The sequence below is a fragment of the Mytilus galloprovincialis genome, chromosome 2 (genome assembly GCF_965363235.1).
Source record: "Mytilus galloprovincialis chromosome 2, xbMytGall1.hap1.1, whole genome shotgun sequence".
Taxonomy (NCBI): Eukaryota; Metazoa; Mollusca; class Bivalvia; order Mytilida; family Mytilidae; genus Mytilus; species Mytilus galloprovincialis.
The window spans coordinates 41,266,750-41,287,936 of NC_134839.1; the positions used below are offsets into that span (position 1 = coordinate 41,266,750).

The 21,187-nt window shown below is 32.9% G+C and overlaps 1 protein-coding gene and 1 long non-coding RNA gene across 2 annotated transcripts in view; both read left to right on the forward strand.

Moving 5' to 3' along the window:
- The window catches only part of LOC143063604 (uncharacterized), a 43,772-nt gene extending 31,461 nt beyond the window's left edge, over positions 1-12,311 (forward strand). Inside the window, exons 2-3 of the long non-coding RNA XR_012975058.1 lie at positions 7,918-8,035; positions 10,987-12,311. This is a non-coding gene — a long non-coding RNA (uncharacterized LOC143063604). The remainder of the gene's footprint in view (positions 1-7,917; positions 8,036-10,986) is intronic.
- LOC143063606 (L-proline trans-4-hydroxylase-like) overlaps positions 1-21,187 on the forward strand; it is a 377,865-nt gene that overhangs the window by 235,763 nt on the left and 120,915 nt on the right. The gene's annotated exons all lie outside the window — the stretch shown is intronic.

Genomic DNA, 21,187 nt, shown 5'->3' on the forward strand with positions numbered 1-21,187 from the left:
TAGTCGCTTTGACACATTCCCAATTTCCATTCTTTATTTTATACATATTTGGAAACGTTCTCATTTGATCACACTTAGTCATATCATTAAAAGTTACAATTTGATGTTTTAAAATTTTTAGAATCGGTTAATACTGTCTTCTTTCTATGTTTGTTGATGTTTCGCTCAACACGGTTTTCCCTTCTCGATTGCACTGTGTAATGCCTCAATCTCTAATAAGAGGTATCAACCTAAAAGTAACTTCATCTGGAAAATCTGTCAGTACTTGAGTACTACGTATAATGACAAAGGCCAGCAGTAAATATTTGAAGTTTAAGATAATACATGAATGATTTTCCTTAGAGAGAAAGTCTATGTACAAGTGTTTTATAGTAAAACTGATCGTATGACTTGAATTCATATACATATATATATAGAGAGAGAATAATAAAAATAATTGCAATTTAAGGTGCAAAATAATGGATTTAAGTAAACGTCCGCATTTCACCCACATAAGTCAATGACACAAATAGTTATTCTTAAGTGTTTTGATCTTTGATTTTATTGATATCAATTTATTGTGCATAGATTGTAAAAGTTTCAGATGCCGGAAACCAAAGCTTCAGTGATTTAACATTTTGAAATTACGTCAGGAAGAGAATAAAAGTCATGATGGACAAATTGATTGCACAAAAGTTCTCACTGAAAAGGGAATTATTGTGATGTATTGACTGTCCAAGGGACAGTAGTATTGACGGATACACGACGAGGGCTTTATCAAATGTTGCAGTCATTGCTATTTTTCCTTGTGTCATTTATTATATATTTATGACGACAATTACCTTCTTCAAAAGTATTGAAATAACCAAGTAGTTTTAGACAAATAGTTGCTCTGAAAAATTAATTACAATAGAAAATTTGTTGTAGAAATGTTTTCTGTAAATAGAAATCGTAAAATATCAGCCGCGTGCCACATTGAGGAAGTTTTTAGACGAATGATTGAGTGACATATATATCCATCTGCATCTCCTATTCGTATTGATATGTGTTATTGGCGTACATGTATCTTTTAACTCCTTTCCATATTGGTTCACGTCATTAAGCATGCATGTATCTCTACTTCTGTTTTACAAGTCATGAATTTGATAGTTGTTTTCAATTCGTTTGGTGTGTTTGAGCTTTTTATTTTGTCATTAAATTTTATTGACAGACTTTCTGTTTTGAATTTTCCTTGGAGTTATTCAGGAAATTGGGAGTGTAAACGCCTCCTGTAGAATTATTTTAACTTCCATTTTACTTAGACCAGTAGATTTTAAAATTTTCTGACGGTAAGCTTAGGATTTTAATTCCCAACTTTTTGATTTTTCTCAAATAGGATGGGTGGAGGTTAGCTATATGTCCGCTTGCAATTCTTTCTATGTCAGATTTCATAGACCTATATACCCTTTAATTCACAAAACTGACCTATTACATTTGAATCATGCTGGAATTCAAAAATGTGTTCGTTTTATAGCCAATACTTTGGCTCATTTGAGTTGAGGGGACACTCGTTACGAGAAAGGCTTCATTTATTTCTAGCCCCTTTTTCGCTAGGGAGTCTTATCTGTTAGCAGATTTTGTTTATATTAAAATTTTCTTTTTACACTTCGTGTTGGTACAAAAATGTATATGTCATTGACGTACATATATCTCTTCATCTTCTTTCGTATTGGAATATACCAATAACATACATTCTTTGCATCTTCTGTTCATAGTGGCATATGCAATTCATGTACATGCATGCTCTACATTTCCTTTTGTTCATATTAGTATCTGTCTTGACGGACACACATGATCTACGTCTCCTGTTCATATTGGTATGTCATTGACTGACACACATGCTGAATGTCTCCTGTTCGTGGAGTACATGTCTTTGACGGGCACACATGTTATACGCCTCTTGTTCGTATGATATATGTCTTTGACGGACACACATGCTCTACGTCTCCAGTTCGTGGAGTACATGTCTTTGACGGGCACACATGCTCTACGTCTCCTGTTCATGGGGTATATGTCTTTGACGGGCACACATGCTCTACGTCTCCTATTCGTATGATATATGTCATTGACGGACACACATGATCTACGTCTCCTGTTCGTGGGTTATATGTCTTTGACGGGCACACATGCTCTACGTCTTCTGTTCGTGTGGTATATGTCTTTGACGGGCACACATGCTCTACGTCTCCTGTTCGTATGGTATATGTCTTTGACGGGCACACATGCTCTACGTCTCCTGTTCGTGTGATATGTCATTGACGGACACACATGATCTACGTCTCCTGTTCGTATGATATATGTCATTAACGGACACACATGTTCTACGTCTCCTTTTCGAGGGATATATGTCTTTGACGGACACACATGCTCTACGTCTCCTTTTCGTATGATATATATCATTGACGGACACACATGATCTACATCTCCTGTTCATGGGGTATATGTCTTTGACGGGCACACATGCTCTATGTCTCCTGTTCTTATGATATATGTCATTGACGGACACACATGATCTACGTCTCCTGTTTGTTGGGTATATGTCTTTGACGGGCACACATGCTCTACGTCTCCTGTTCGTATGGTATATGTCTTTGACAGGCACACATGCTCTACGTCTCCTTTTCGTAGGATATATGTCATTGACGGACACACATGCTCTTTTGTATTTCTTTGGTTCTTATAACGTGACTCTGTACTTTAAAAGATCCTGTCAGTATGATATTGTTCTAGTTTATGTCATTATGATATATTTCTATTATGAATTACAAAATACGTTGAACGATAAACGTCAAAATCATTCAATCGCGTAGTGGAATTTACTATTTGTGGATTCTTATAAATTCTATATATAACTTTTGGACTTTTTTCTCAATCTCGGTCTATTTCTAAAATTTATTTTTACATACTTTTGATTTTTTAACCCTATATGCTAACATTGCCTATGTAAATTTTTAAATTGTTTGCATGCACATTGAACCACAAATATAAAAAAAAATTTCTGACGTCAGACACACAAATCAATGAATGTGTTTGTAGATAGATGTTTTTGTGTTCTGTTAAATTGTTCCTTTTAAAATTGTTTTACGGTGATGACTGATGTACCCATATTTTGACTATTTTATTTATTGTGTCTGTTTAGTTTACGCATCAATGTAAATATAACGGAATTTGATGAGACTGTCATCAAAGTGAGAGGGTTAGCGCTATAAAACCAGGTTTAATCCACCATTTTCTACATTTGAAAATGCCTGTACCAAGTCAGGAATATGACAGTTCTTGTCCATTCGTTTTTGATGCGTTTTGTTATTTGATTTTGCCATGTGATTATGGACTTTCCGAATTGATTTTCCTCTAAGTTCAGTATTTTTGTGATCTTACTTTTTGTTACTGGTCGACATGTTTCTATAATGAATATATTTCATAATTCAAAGTTCAGGAAATGTTTTCAAAAATGATTTTTAGAAGGGTACACCATGGACGCTATTTTCAATTATGATATAGCTTTTACTTACTTTTGAGATTTTTTCACTAAATTTTGAACATAAATGTTTGTTTTCTTTTGCATAACATGCTTATAGGTAACATTGCTAAAGGAGAAACTATTGCAACTGCTGAAATCTTGAGAAAAATAACTCTTATCCTACCAATTTGTCTTTTGATTACACCATTGACTTTAAAAATAAGACTTTTCCTTTTGGTGAAATTTTTGTTATAAAACGAACATACACCTCCCAAATCATTATAAGATGTTTGTATGTATCAAAATGCAATAAAAAGTGATAAATCCTAATAACAAAAAGACCTATTTCAGGTCTGAAAGGATTTATAGTAAAAAATAACAGTTGATTTTGGCTATATCCAAGGGTTTAAGAAACCATTAAGGATGTTTTTATAACATTTCATAATGTAAACTGTATAATAGTGTATCACATAACATTCATATTTAACATATGCAAGAGTTATTTTGATACATTTTGATATATTTTCATGTCTTTTGGCTTAAACATACCAAATAACATAGTTTTGCATGTTTTTATGCCCCACCTACGATTATTATTAGTAGAGGGCATTATGTTTTCTGGTTTGTGGCTCCGTTCGTCCGTCCATCCGTCTGTGGTTCCGTTCGTCCGTCCAGGTTAAAGTTTTTGGTCAAGGTAGTTTTTGATGAAGCTGAAGTCCAATCAACTTGAAACTTAGTACACTTGTTGCTTATGAGACGATCTTTCTAATTTTTACGCCAAATTAGACTTTTGACCCCAATTTCACGGTCCACTGAACATAGAAAATGAAAGTGGGAGTTTCAGGTTAAAGTTTTTGGTCAAGGTAGTTTTTGATGAAGCTGAATTCCAATCAACTTGAAACTTAGTACACTTGTTGCTTATGATATGATCTTTCTAATTTTAATGCCAAATTAGATAATTACCCAATTTCACGGTCCATGGAACATGGAAAAGGATAGTGCGAGTTGGGCATCCGTGTTCTTTGGACACATTCTTGTTTTTATAATGACCCACATATATGCTCTAAATCTCCAGATGTTCATAGTTTTACATGTCTTTGACGTACTTTCTACATCTTCTGTTTCAATTTATATCCGTCAGTGACATATATGAATTCTCTACATCTCCATTGTTTGTAATAATATCTGCCTTTGACGTACACGTTCTCTATACATCTCCTCTTGTTCCAATACTATCTGTATGTCTATATATGCATTTCATTATTGGTTTATTTCATTCAGACATCTTAAAAGCTTGATTTTACACTGTACATTTGTGATAAAGATATACCAACGAAGATTGCATTATTTTAAATTCTAGCCGATCTAGATATCCAATTTTATTCCATGTAATTGCATCAGTTTAATATTTTGCAGTTTCGTGTAGATGTGCCAAGTTAGTATGACATTTTAAACTGATCTAAATGTAAATGGTTTATTTTAGAACACGTCATGAGTATGTCATAGCTTTTAAAATTATTATAAATAAATAAACTTAAACTTGATGTCTAGCAGGCCAACGAGGAGTAGCTCAGTAGGCTAGACACTGCAAATTCAAATTAACTAAAATTGAGAATGAAATGGGGAATGTGTCAAAGAGACAACAACCCTACCAAAGAGCAGAAAACAGCGTTATAAGACTGGTTTTAGGATAACTGCTATGTACTCTGTGACTTTTACAAACTACACGAAACTTAGGTGTGTACATGTAACAGTTTAAAACCTATTGAAAGTTGACCTGAATGCAATTTCCAGTCTCCCTTTTGATGTCAAGTTTCACCCACGCAATATTGAGCAATTTCATCTTTAATCGTTTTAAAATAATTACAAATGCGGTAATGGATCTGTATTTCCGACATTTCACAAAGAACCAGGAGATTAAAACACTTTAGGCTTCTTTTGAATACTTTCTACTTGTACTGTGCTCGGTACAACTTATTAATCGCATGACATAGTACCTGTAAATGATTTTTAAGTATCTTAGTTTTCATATTTTTTTCAATTCATATCTTATTTATTAACATTTATTTAAATGAACGTAAGCGATCAATATTCTTGAAGTAAACACGAAATTGCATCCTTCAAATTTAAACAATTGCATGATTGATTAAATAACAAAACAATGATACTGTTTTAGAAATAAAGTGATTTTTTACATTTTAGTTTAGTGCTCTTTCTTCTCTACTACCACTTTGGATTCATTAATTTTCGTGGTTATCAGTTTTCTTTTAATGAAGAAAAATTGTGATGGGATTGGGTACATTGTTTACTTGATTCAACGGTTTTAAAATAAACAGATATCACTCTGAAAAAATAAAGAGAACGGTATTTTTTTTTAAAATTGAGAATGGAAACGGGGAATGTGTCAAAGAGACAGCAACCCTAAAAAAGAGCTTAAAGCCGGCCAAGGCCATGAGAAGGTCTTCAACACGGCGAGAAAATACAACATTCGGAGGTGTGCTTCAGCTGGCCCCTAAACAAAAATGTGTACAAATTCAGCGAAAATGGACGTCACACTTACCTCCGAAACATATAAAAGCAACAAGAACTCCTCCAAAAACCGGGGTGTTCTTTATTGCTGTATCCTGCTCCACGTGTTGCATAGTGTTGTTCATGAATGTTAAAGTCAAAGACAATACTATAAAGAACACACATTCAAAACGAGATTTTCTAAATCAGGAGTAAATTCCAGGGACAAAATAAAATTTCAAGTTTATCTAAAAATTTGCAGAACTTTTTGACACTTTGTAATAGTTTTTAAATTTGTTTTCTGCGAAAAATAATCGGTATGTACCAATAATATATGACATTATTGAACATTTAAAAGAACTACGCTAAAACCTAATGGTCTTGATCTTTGTAATCGTTCAGTAAGGTGCACTACACGTTTTGAAGTATCAGCCTCGAACGTTTTTTGGTTTCTATTTAAGTACAAACCCTATTCAGTATTTGGAATAGAGATTAAGTATGATTGCCATGGACAGGGATAGAATCAACTACAAATCAATCAGAATTCCTGTAAAACAAGTGTTCAACAGCATTTAAACTTTTATTTGGCGTCCGGCGTCGTCCTGCGTCCGTCTTCGTTTACTTTTACTTTACTTTGTCTCCTCTGAAACTAATGGGCCAAATTAAACCAAACTTGGCAAAAATCATCATTGGGGTATCTAGTTTAAAAATGTGTCCATTGACCCGGCCACCCAACCAAGATGGTCGCCATGGCTAAATATAGAACATAGTGGTAAAATGTAGATTTTGGTTTATATCTCTGAAACCAAAGCATTTAAAGCAAATCTGGCAGGGTACAATTGTTTATCAGGTCCAGATCTATCTGCCCTGAAATTTTCAGACCAATCGGGCAACTTGTTGTTGGGTTGCTGCCCCTAAATTGGTAATTTTAAGAAAATTTTGCAGCTTTTAGTTATTATCTTGAATATTATTATAGATAGAAATAAACTGTAAAAGCAACAATGTACAGCAAAGTAAGAGCTACAAATAAGTCAACTTGACCAAAGTGGTCAATTGACCACATAAGGAGTTATTGCCCTTTATAGTCATTTTTTTTTTAAATTTTAATAAATTTTGTAATTTTTGTAAAATTTTACAGAATATTTTACACTGTCACATTCTGGGCCAATTTCATTATAGATAGAAATAATTGTAAGCAGCAAGATTGTTCAGTAAAGTAAGATATACAAACAAATTACCAACACCAAAACACAATTTTGTCATGAATCCATCTGTGTCCTTTGTTTAATATGCACATAAACCAAGGTGAGCGACACAGGCTCTTTGGAGCCTCTAATTAGATTAAGGGTCCAAAAAGATGCCTGCCTCATCATACCATCTCCTAAGAACGATGTCTTCCGCACTTTACGTTGTTTAGTTCAGTGTTAATATGTTAAAAATATAAAAGATACAAGTACATAATGTATTTGTAAAATTCCTTACGATCAATCCGAACATAAATGCTATACAACATTTCATTTTCAGGTGCGCATTGCTTTTAATTGATTCATATAAGAACAGTACCTTTTTAATTACAGGTAAATTTGTACAGTATTTATGATGACGTCATGTTTATTCCTACGTGTCATGGTGTAATTTTTTAATTACAGGTAAATTTATACAGTATTCATGATGACGGTATGTTTATTCCAACATATTCTGATGTAACTTTTTAATTACAGGTAAATTTGTAGAGTATATGATAACGGTGTGTTTATTCCTACATGTCCTGATGTAACTTTTTAATTACAGGTAAATTTGTACAGTATATGATGACGGTTTGTTTATTCCTATATGTCCTGGTGTAAATTTTTAATTACAGGTAAATTTGTACAGTATATGATGACGGTATGTTTATTCCTACATGTTCTGACGTTATCTTTTAATTACAGGTAAATTTGTGCAGTATATGATGACGGTATGTTTATCCCTACATGTCCTGACCTTAGCAGCGGTTGGAATAGACAGGTACCTAGCTATTGTTCATCCTATAATAGCATTATCCATTAGGTAGGTACTTTAAATATAGTTAGTAGGAGATATGGTATGGTTGCCAATGACACGTCTCTACCTACCAAAGTGCAAATGAAGTGGCTGTAAACAATTATATGCAGTTGTAAACAAAGAGAAAAACGCATACCGTATAGTCGACTGTAAAAGACCTGACATGGAAAAATATGAAACAATAAAATTGAAAAAAGTAGCAGCCTAATTTGTGACTAAATAATTTACGAACAGAAATTTAAAAATATACAAACATGATCCAAAGACAACCATTGAACTACATGCTTCTAACTTGTGACAGGCACATATTAAATGGGTTGTGTTTGTAACGATTTAGTATCTGACTATTAAATAAATGTGATCTTACTATGTATCTGGTATAAAAACCTTGGTAAATTCATAACTTGATAATTTTTGGGAGGGCCTAAGAAATATCTTTTTTGGCGCAGATGAAAGTTCTGGTCGTTACCTTGTATTTACCCGAGTTCCATATGATTAGTTTTAGTATTTACACCCAATATGTAAGACTTGCTACATGTCCAATCCTAATTATGTTTTTTTCAATTTTGCCCCTTTAACAATTTTACTGCTATAACTAGGAGAATACCATTATACTGACATCTGCAGGAGGAAGCCTTTCTCCAAGGGCAATTAGTAGACTGGCAGTTTTCAGTAAATATATAAATTAGTAAGAAAGAAATAAAAGAAAGGGAATTTTAGCAAGTCAACTAATATGTCTGAAAGAGGTCAGCACAGGTTTTTGAAGTCAAATTCTATTCATGTAGTGGCGGATCCAGCCATTTTAAAAAGGGGGGGTTCCAACTATATGCTCACATTCAAATGCATTGATCGGCCAAAAAAAGGGGGTTCCAACCCCCGGAACCCCCCCCCCCCCCCCCCCCTTTGGATCCGCCACTGTCATGAAATTTGAAACAAACATATCATTTTGATTCAAAAAGAATTCAAAACAAGACGAAAAGATACAAATTGATAGCTTTGAATGTTATTCAATAGGGTTTGACAAGAATCTTTCACACCTGCTGATCATGACTTAGTTAACCCACTCCAGACGATTGCACCTCTGCGCGTCAAACGTTTTTCATGAAATTATCGATGTAAGAAATTAAAGTATCGAAAATTGGTTTAGTTAAGACATAGACCTGATTCAATTCAGTGTCTACACATCTGTAATAGTTTTGCATTTATATCAAATGTGTCAGGGTTTATATCTAAATCTATTTATGTTCATTTCATGTCAATATATTGATTGATAATTTTGCTTCATGTCTCCATCGGCCCATTACCGCGAGGACTTGCAAACCAACGAGTTATAACTCACACTCCACCACTTGTTGAATGACATATACACCTTCCCCCTCTTTTTCCCAATGAGCGGATAAGTTCATACAACGAATTTGACGGGAAAATTGTTTCAAGATTTAAATTCTTTTTCCTTGAAGAGTTTTGTCGACATTTGTTTGGGTTTTTTTTGCATTTGTAGTTGTAAATTTTTTTTTCCATGCTTCTTTAACATAATGTGTCTTTCATCTTGTACTCTTCTTACTCTGTTAGTTACTAAGATATGTCGTGCTTCAGTACATTTTCTGCATTTAAAACAAATCTAACAAAAGTTTTATCTCAATTACCCCGAATTCAAGGTAGAATACCGAAATACTTTGAATTTGAATACTGAAAATACCGACCATTATGAATATCAATAGACATTTTCATGCTTCGTTAAGCCAATTCTATCCAACATTGGTATTTGATCAAGTCTGTCATATTGCATTCCTTTATACTGAAATGATGAAGCTAAAAATAGTAGACTCTGGTTTAATATCCTATATCAGTTAAGTGAGGTCGTGGTTTTGGAATATGATTTTCTATCAGTTATATTATGTATTACATAATACACTGCATATGAATTGAAGAGAACTAGAGAGTTCATATTTATGATGATGCGAGTAATAGAATGCTTTTGAATTGATTTAATACGAAACATTGTGCTATTGTAAAAAGAAATAGCATAATTTGTCTGCATTTTCTCTCTTTTCAATTTTTGGAAGTTTGAAGCTCTTAAACTTTTATATTATCCACCATTTAATTACCTTGTGTACTTATTTTATACAGATGTACGTACTACAATTATTCTATATCTCAAAGGAACGCAAAACATAAAATCACGCAAGATCTGACTGATTTATAACAACTATCTTCAATAATTACCCATGTAATTGTGTGAGTGCTTGATTGCTTATTATTAGCCAAAAATCAAATTTTAATACTGAGAAACGGAAGGCTGACAATTTGAAATTGAAACCATCACGTTTGTTATAGATACTAGTCGTCCATCTGTGACAATATCGAGGAACAAGATCAACATATAAAGCAGACCCTGAGACCTGCTACTTTCGATGGTAAAATCATCTAAAAGAACTACAATATGAGTGGCTCCGCTGTAAAGAATGATGGAAAAGTAAATAATGCAAATGAAATAATCGAGAATATTCTATAAGGTATAAGTTTTACCACCTAAAACAGTTCCTGGAAAGTTTGGATTACCAACTTGCGGAGAACGCAGTAGTCTGATATAGTAACACGATTCAAATCAAAACTCAAACAGTTTGTCAAATAAGACATCGTCCATAATCATTTGACTGGCTGCAAATGACCAGACAATGTATACCCAAAACCAGAACATAGTTGTCTCATTTGCAATCATACCACATATAACAAATGGACGTTAAGCAACCAACAACCATTCAATCTTATTATACACATATACGTGGCCAATATAGTAGTCGATTTGATTTCTAAATAAACGGGAAAACTGTTGGTAAAAAACAAACGCACTGTGTTTAATGGTAAATGATATATGGTGGGAGTTGCATTATTATGTGTTTTGACATTAGCGTTTTAACATGAATGATAATATTTTATATTTTTGTATTTTGCAGGACGAAAAAACGTTGTATTTTTGTGATTCTCTGTATATGGTTTCTATCGCTTTCTTCATTCATGCCTGTAATATTCATCAACAGAGAATTTAAAGCTTCACAATTCATGGCTTTTTGCTTAGAAGAGCTATCTGAAACAGACAGCAAAATTTATGCCATCGCGATGTTGGTTTTATTTTATGTGATACCGCAGTGCATTCTGGGATTTTGTTATTTACAAATTGCTAGACGTATGAAGGAAACAATGACTAAATCACGCCTTGCGCCTGTTACAATTGTATCAATGAAACGAAGAGGTAGATTAGTTAGACTTGTTGCTATAGTAGCATTGGCCTTCGCCATTTCCTGGCTTCCGTTACACATGGCGGCAATTATATCAGTTAGTTCTGACAATTCAAATTCCGCTTTTATTTATCATTTACAAAACGTTGCGCCATGTTTTTCGTATGCTAATTCTGTTGTCAACCCTTTTATCTATTCTTTCATGAGTAAGACATTTAGAAAATTTTTCAAAGCTACATTCAAATGTAGATCAATAAATATAACGTCATCATTGTTGGTTGATGACGCCGACGCCGTAGTAAGTACACACGATAGACGACATCGAGGATTAGAGCTCAGATCAGTTCGAAATAGAGCAACACAAACACCGCGATCAGCTAAAACCTGGAAGCGTGAATGGAAACCAGCTCCAAAACCCGTTGACACACCAGAAGAGACAGTTACATTACCTCTTGTGGAAAGTTTGTTGTAAATACAATGTTTATCTGTGAAAGAGTTAGAGATCATGTAATAAACAAAAGGAATAATGCAAAAATGTGTGTTTGATTGTCGCTTAAATATTTTTTTAAGTGCATAATTATATTCTATATAACCTTATTTGAAGAGTGCTAATAAAATGAAAATGTCATTAAACAACCACATTTCATGAGGCCTGGTTTTCAAAAATATCTTCAGACATGTTCTCATATATTATACCTTGAAGACTAGCATAGACTATAAACCAAAGCGTTTGTCCTGAAATAGCTCCTGTATACTAGGTAACAATTACCTCAATATAACAACGTTCTATCTTTTTCAGCATTCAAATAATATACCTAATTAACTAAATTAGTTATACACGATTATTTTAGATATAATAATATTTATTTATATGTTAATGAAAATGACGATAAATGAATACGCAGAAGTTGAAACAATAAAGAAAATAGTCATAATGAATGTGTTGATTAAATGCCATTTTTGTAATTAGATTATATAATTTTCTGTATTGTAGTTATATCATGTTTGAAGATTTCTGTTAAAGAGGTTTGCAATAAAAATGATTAGAAAGATGTCGAGGTTCTGAGAATTATAAATACAAGACAAAACTATGACGTTTCACGTCGTAAAATGCATTTTTGCAGCGAAATAAATATTTCCGTGTGCTCTTTTCATGGCTATCAAATCATACATATAGTTATTACATGCATGTTTTTGACATTTCATCATGAACCGTTAGAAAATTCGGTTAGACAAATTTTTTATGTAAGCCTTACAATTTAGTAACTTATTGGGAATACAAAATGTAGTTCAAATGGACATTACCTTTTTCTTAAATCGCAGTTAGTTTAGTTTAGACATTTTTAATTATAGTGGATTGGGAAACAAGTTTTGCAAATTATATTAATCCCTTTCCACATTGCGGGTGCGAGTGCTGCCTTGTAGCGGCATTAGCCTGCTCTTTTTCGAAATCTACAAGGGTGTCTTTAACGTGCAAGAGATGTGGCTCTCTCTTAACACGGGTCAGCCATTTATCGTCCCCTTCCGACGGACTATCATCGTTTCCTCAAGACCATACTAAATCGCAGTTGAAATGACTAGAAGTGTGATTTCATTATAATATATAGTCTTTATAAATAACAAAGCACAAATAGCTAAGTGAAGAAAAATTAAATAAATGTTTTGTCATTGTAAACGTAAAGGGAACAACGCAATTTTAATCCGAAACGATCTTAAAAATCTAGAAAAGCGCTCCGGACGCAATAAATTATTGAACGTGTTGTTTTCAATTTTTTACACCACTGGGTCGATACCTCTGCTGGTGGACTGTCAGTCCCTGAGGGTATCATCAGCTCAGTAGTCGGTACTTCGGTACTGACATGATTTAACAAACTTCCTCAGGCAAAGTTGGCATTAGATGGATTTAAATATTTATTTTAGGTATTTTTGACATATATATCTCTTCAACGGTTTCGGTACTTGTACATCTTCGGATTTCAAATGTTTGGATTTGAGAGTTCCTAATGAAGGTAAATCCAGAAAAGTGCTTCATACACAAGAAATTATTAAACGTGTTGCTTTCATTTTTTTAAAACATAGTCCTTACTGTGCAGTGCATTTTAGGATAACTCAAAATTATAAGTAATACACTTTTTAAAACATCCTAAGGCCATATAATTAAAAGTGTTTTTATTTTTTTTATTCGAGCGTCACTGATGATTTTTTGTAGATGAAACTTCTGGTCTGGTACACATGTCTATGCAATGAGTTTATTTAGTAAATGTTAAGTCTCAAGATACTTTCGAAAATCAGGACCCAACGTACTTATACAAACTGTCATGTTCATTATTGCTTTAACAGCCCAGCATTTATAGTGAAAATTTTATCCTAATGCGTTTGTCTCAATTTTCAGTCATTAAAACGTCATAGAGGTTAAAACAAATGCCCCATTGAGAAAAGAAATAAAAACTGTCAACAACGGGATCGTCGAGAACGGAGATAAGTTTAAGTAGTCAAGCTTACTTTTCAAACCTATATACTTCCTCCTTGAGTATCGTGTTGGTCTAATATGCATACACGTCTACAGATTAAAAATAGGGGTACTTTTAATCGGAACATGTTTATTTGTAGACTCTATGCTGATGCGACATATTTTGAAGGTAATGATTGATATTTAGATACATAGCATCGAATGTAAAAGTATGTAATATAAGCAAGAAGTTAATAAATATTTATAAGTAATAAATTTCTTCTTCTATTGTGATATCATCGAATGAGACTTATCACCGAATGTATGATACATGCTATGAACAACACGCTTGGTGTCTCGAGTGGAGCAGGATCTGCCTTTCTTACCTGGAGCACTTGGTATCACTTGGTAAAGTTCGTGTTGCTAAGTCTTTAGTTATCTAAATGTGGGAGACTGCTATTCAGTGGTTGTCAATGATTGCTGTTTGCCATGATATATTTGCTTTTCTTTTATTGTTTGATTAAAAAGTATGGTGTTGATTATTCCTTATTTGTATCATACTTTGTCATTGTGTGTTATTTTATATCTTACTTCACGGTATAGGCTTTGTTCATTAAATAATGTTGTACGGTTGCTTGTAATTGTTTACATCTTTCTCTTTGATCTCTGGTGTCGAGTTTTCTCTTGGACATCATACCTCATCTCCTTATTCAGACTCGTTTATATATATATATAAAAGTCTATAAAAAGGACCAACCAGCAAATTTACTACGTACCAGATCGTCTAGAATAGGCGTTACTATGCAGATAAGGAAAAAATTATTTCAGTCTAAAAGTTTGCACAACGGTACTGATATAAGATGTTATATCACTGAATAAATAGTCATATATATTTTAATAGTGTGTTATAGTATAAAATTATGTTGATAAAATAATTTAATAAAAATAAAAAACAGTATGCTAAGTAATCCATTCAATTCTAAAATGGATATGTTAGGGAACTAATTCTGATTTTACTGTAAATGTATAAGTCTCGGACAATAGTTTATTTTACTGTAAATGTATAAATCTGGGGCAATAGTTTATTTTACTGTAAATGTATAACCCTCGGACAATAGTTCATTTTACTGTAAATATATTACTCTCGGACAATTGTTTGCGATATATAACAGTTTATTAACTTAGAAGCCATTAGAATGTTAATGTATGGAATTATGTATCTCGATTAATCAAACTGCAATATGATATCGAATGGATGATGAATAGTTTGCCTCTTTTAAATTAATGTGAAGTATACATGCAACGCTTTTAAAGTTCAATTAACTCCCCAACACGTCGAATGATAGACAAGTACAGGAAAGCGGATTGTATTTATTTATGAAACGGGTTGTCGCAGGTGTTGGAATAGACTGTGCTCACCAGGTTTCTGTTCTTAGAAAAGAAGAATCAATTCTAGTTGTAATATCCTATTGAACGGATGTAATGACCATTTAATAATATCAAATTTACAAGCATGAATTTATTATGCTAAAGAAATACAGAAAACATCAAACATGATGGTTCAACGTTATTATTTGACATTATGTAAGGTTTTTTATTGTTTAACCAAAAATTAAATATGAAGTAATAGTGTTCTTCACACTACATTACAGAGATTGTATCTCATAGATTTATTATTTAGAAATTATCAAATCAACTGAAATATCAAAGTTGGCAATTTAATCAATGTAACTCATTTGTAATCTTTTAATTGAAATGACCAACCCGACAACTTTAAATATTGCATTGTCAAAATTTGAGCTGTTTATAACTTTTGGTATGGGAAATTTCTATTTAAAATATAATCAAAAGTTAAAATGCAACCAACTTTAAAACATTAAACAAACGAATACATTTCTAGTATGTAATACATGAGTCGAAAACGTAAATTGCATTTTTGCCAACAGCAACAGTCTCGTGTATCATATCTATGTCATTATTATTACTAGACTAGTATCCAAGTTATATTTGAATACTAAGTGAATGTTTCTTTCTTAATGCGCAGAACATGGTGTTCATTCTTAATATTTGATAAAAGAGAGTTAAAAGTCAAAAGTTTGATATACATCAACTTCTTCAAAGGACAATTAAAAAAATACAAAACAATTCTAAAAGCAAATATATCACTTTAATTAAGGATAAGAGAAAATGTCAAGTAGATATAACATAAGAAGATGTGATATGATTGCTGATTGGACAACTCTCCATCAATGACCAAATGACATAGAAGTTAACAAGAGCATATTTCAATAAGGTATAGAAAAACAAAATATAAACATTGTTTAATGCATTGCATTTAGAAATAAAATTGAAAATGTCACTCATTCTCACAGTAAGATTGAATGAATTTTAAAAAAAATCGAAATACAACACAACAATCCATTAAATTTGTCACAACTGCATTTCCGTGAGATCTAAAAGACCTTGTACTATGTATGTGTGCTCATTTTATACCGTAAAATGCTGACTGAACTAAACTATAAGATGGATCTGTGTCAATTTGGTTGAATACAAGGCTACATGTATAGGCTTTGCTGGCAAAGATTTCCCCCCTTCTTTTAATATAAATCTCTCCCACTGTTTAAAAGCATAATAATATTTGTTGTTAATATTGTCACTCCTGGACTGTTACACAGTAGTAGATACGACGACATCTTACGTCCTAATTTGTCAAAATCAGCAGAAAGAATTCCTCCATCTTGTATTTACCCCCAACACCCTGCTTTTCAGACCGATATCTGTAGGGAAAAAATAAATACACTAGATTTTGCTAGCCAACATCCTTAAATCTGTGGATTTTACGAATATACCGGTACCATTTCTACCTCTGTCTCTTTTGATAACTTTTGATGGTAAAATTTTGCTATATTTAATGAACGATTCGAATTCGACAACATTACCATAGACTTTGTGTAAAAGATGTAAAAGAGGACAATATGGTGCTGAAACACATAAAAGAACAAATAAAATGCTATCTGCTTTATCTTGTATCATTATGTGTATGCATCGGGATATGTCTGAAGAAGGTGGCACAATCCATTTAATCTCTTTACCCCCAATATCTATTGAAAGCATCAATACCCAGTGTACCTGGACACCAGTGTTTATCATATATCTTTTGTATAGTCATTTTATAAAATTTACTGTTTGCAAAAGTATAAATTAGGGATGTTTGCTACCTAACAGAAAACCCTGGCCGTTTTTGGCACAACTTATTTGAACTTTTGGTCCTCGATGCTATTCAACTTTGTACTTGTTTCGGCTTTCAAACTTTTGTATCTGGGCGTCACTAGTAAGTCTTGTGTGGACAAAATGCACTTCCGGCGTATTAAAATTTTAAACTTGTTGCCTTTTGTTAGCTCTTATTCGTGTGTTTCTTTGTCAATTATGTTCTCCTATTTATTTATATTGTAGTCCTGTAATGTTGTGTTGTCATTTTAATGTTATATTTCACATGGCCATAAAAGAGGAAGTTTTGGCATGCCATAAAACCAGGTTCAACCCACCATTTGTTTCCTTTAAAAATGTCCTGTACCAAGTCAGGAATATGGCCATTGTTATATTATAGTTCGTTTCTGTGTGTGTTACATTTTAACGTTGTGTTTCCGTTGTGTCGTTTGTTTTCTCTTATATTTGAGTGTGAATTCACATTACTATAAGACGTGTCACGGTACTTATCTATCCCAAATTCATGTATTTGATTTTAATGTTATATTTGTTATTCTCATAGGATTTTTTCTAATGCTTAGTCCGTTTCTGTGTGTGTTACATTTTAATGTTGTGTCGTTGTTCTCTTATATTTAATGCATTTCCCTCAGTTTTAGTTTGTTACCCCGATTTTGTTTATTGTCCATGGATTTATGAGTTTTGAACAGCGGTATACTACTGTTTCCTTTATTTAGAATTGAATATGATATATTTTGCATTGTACTCAGTGGCAAACCTATCTACGGTATGTGGACCCCAGTAATCTGATTCACATATTCAGATATAATAATGTCTATCTTCCAATCATCGCAATCATCAGTTTTACTAACTGTATCTGCTTTAACATTCTCTTGTCTAGGCACCCACTCTGGTATGATCTAAATGCTATTGTAAAGAGATATGTGATTTTTTTCTGAGACAAGTGCTTTTGACCATACAGAAGAACTTGTGGTTATCCGATGTTCAGTACTTCAGTACTTTGATTTAGTAATGTTAGGTAGAAATTATATTGGAATGATTCACAAAGGTTACGTTATATATTCATGGACACACAAACTAAAAAAAGGTATTGAAACGAAATGTCTGAAAAAAATATAAAAAGAAAGTTAGTTTTAAACAATATATGTAACTGACTTTTTTTTTATTTAAACATTATGCAAATGTCATAAAATTCAGAACATTTTCTAAACATCCAATCAAAAATAGTGATTAAATCAAACATTTTTAAATTTCCAATTAAAAATAGTTATTAAATCAGTTAATTGATTTTCATGCATTTTGTAAATAACAAAATGTCTAAAAATACTACACCAAAAAAACTTAGCTAATGGAAGTATCTTAGTATTCAATCTTGCAAGAACTATTATCAGCGTACTAACCATCTTCTTACACTTAACAAAGTTGCATTCATACCCCAGATGTCAAAAAGAGACCAGTTCTGGTTTAATTTGATCTTCGAGTCCTTCCGGCAATCATATTTCATGCATGTTCAGGACGTCATAATGTTACATCGAAAACTAAGGCTAACGTCTTGAAATTACGGTAATTTATTTTTTGAAGTTAGAACCTATGCTGAATGGAGACTGCAATTTGGCTTACGTTCATTTGCTATACTTCATGCGAAAATGAGTAATTTATAAACTAAACTCAACATCGTTACATGATTTTCTGTTCGACATGACAGTACAAACTTTTATTTTTTTACAATTAAAACACCAATGTCAAATGTGCTGTCATCTCATATAAAACACAATCTGCAATGGAAAAAGTATGATTTATTTAAAGCATATGTAGGGGCGGATCCGGCCATTTAAAAAAGGGGAGTTCCAAATATATGTCCCGGTCATTCAAATTGTATTTTGCTATTCAACTTTGTACTTGTTTCGGCTTTCAAACTTTTGTATCTGGGCGTCACTAGTAAATCTTGTGTGGACAAAATGCACTTCTGGCGTATTAAAATTTTAAACTTGTTGCCTTTTGTTAGCTCTTATTCGTGTGTTTCTTTGTCAATTATGTTCTCCTATTTATTTATATTGTAGTCCTGTAATGTTGTGTTGTCATTTTAATGTTATATTTCACATGGCCATAAAAGAGGAAGGTTTGGCATGCCATAAAACCAGGTTCAACCCACCATTAATTTCCTTTAAAAATGTCCTGTACCAAGTCAGGAATATGGCCATTGATATAATTATTATAGTTCGTTTCTGAGTGTGTTACATTTTAACGTTGTGTTTCCGTTGTGTCGTTTGTTTTCTCTTATATTTGAGTGTGAATTCACATTACTATAAGACGTGTCACGGTACTTATCTATCTCAAATTCATGTATTTGATTTTGATGTTATATTTGTTATTCTCATAGGATTTTTTCTAATGCTTAGTCCGTTTCTGTGTGTGTTACATTTTAATGTTGTGTCGTTGTTCTCTTATATTTAATGCGTTTCCCTCAGTTTTAGTTTGTTACCCCGATTTTGTTTATTCCATGGATTTATGAGTTTTGAACAGCGGTATACTACTGTTTCCTTTATTTAGAATTGAATATGATATATTTTGCATTGTACTCAGTGGCAAACCTATCTACGGTATGTGGACCCCAGTAATCTGATTCACATATTCAGATATAATAATGTCTATCTTCCAATCATCGCAATCATCAGTTTTACTAACTGTATCTGCTTTAACGTTCTCTTGTCTAGGCACCCACTCTGGTATGATCTAAATGCTATTTGATTCACATACATTTGCTATTTTAATTGTGATATTTTGTAAATCAGATTTCTTGCTGCACTTGTTTTATTATGTTAAGTACGTTCTGATTGTCTGTGTGCCACCGTTTGTCCTTGTTATGACAAAGATATACTACTTCAGTACTCTATAAACTGCTTCAAGTTTTCTCAAACTGGAACTTTTAATTTTTCTACCCACAATCTCTTCGTCTGTGGCTTGTACCAAATAGCCACCGAAACCTATGCCCGAGGCATCTGTGTATAGTACACCTGAGTATTGCTCAACAATATGCAATTCTCTGCCATTCATTTTCTCTCTGTTTTTCTTCAGGAAAACTATCTCATCAAGAGATCTACTGTTCAACAGAACATTAGCATTCCAGCTTGCTTTATACAAAAAACATTCGTACATACTTCTTGTATGTAATCTGATTACAGGAACAACTGCCCCTTGCATAGATGTGATCTGACCAATTATTGAAGCAAGAAACCTTGCCGAAGCGTGTATTTCTCCTTTACCTATTTTGTGTCTAATTTCATTCAATGTATCTAACAATTTTGAAAGATTGAAACCATGCCTTTGTCAAAGTGCCATACCAAACCAAACCATACGACATTTTGACTAGGTGTCCAATTGTATTATCTTCTGCTATTAAAAACACAGAAGCTTCTAGTACTTTCCAAACAACTATGCTAGTGTCCTGGGCCTTACTTATCGCGCCAGCCCCTTATAAGCCATCGTATAAATAAATGATTACTTTCAAACCTGAATTTCTTAAATATTTAACAATACACCTTACATCTTTCGTGAATATATAACCAGCTGTGGTTATATCAAATTGTAAAACATAGACATAATACTTTGTTCCACGTGGCATAATTTGACCGACGCATAAGTATGTCTTGTGTGGATCGAATATTTCTACATGATGGTAGGCCGTTCTCAAAATTTATCGTAAGTAAAGCAGTGAACTTCTTTCTTACAAATCTGACTGGCTACGCCAGCATCTTCATATTTAAATCTGGATTTACGAAGATGCGGATTAATGTATCCACAGTCTAAAGCTAATCTTGATTTGTGTTTATTGTTAGCTACAGTTAATGGTTTGATAAATTTAGGTCTACATGATAATTCGTTATTGCATCTTAATTCTATTAGTTTAGCAATCTCGTTTTCTACGAATTCTGAATTCTGAACATAATCCGGGTCGATTCACCACAGGAATGTTAACTGTACTCTGTTGATTGATTGAGGTGAACCGAATAGACTGTGAAGCACTGTAGGGAGTTGTACGTGTCTTGATCTTTTTGTCGTTCTTCATTTTCCTCGACGCTTTGTTTTCTGCTCGTATTATGCGTTTTTCGTCTTCGAAATTATCTGCTAGACTGTGCGTTTTATACTCGTTAAATGTTCTTCATCCGTTCTATGACTGATCCACAAGCTTAATCAATTTTTGTCGATGAGTATGAATGCCCAAACCTTCACAAATGTTCCTCATTG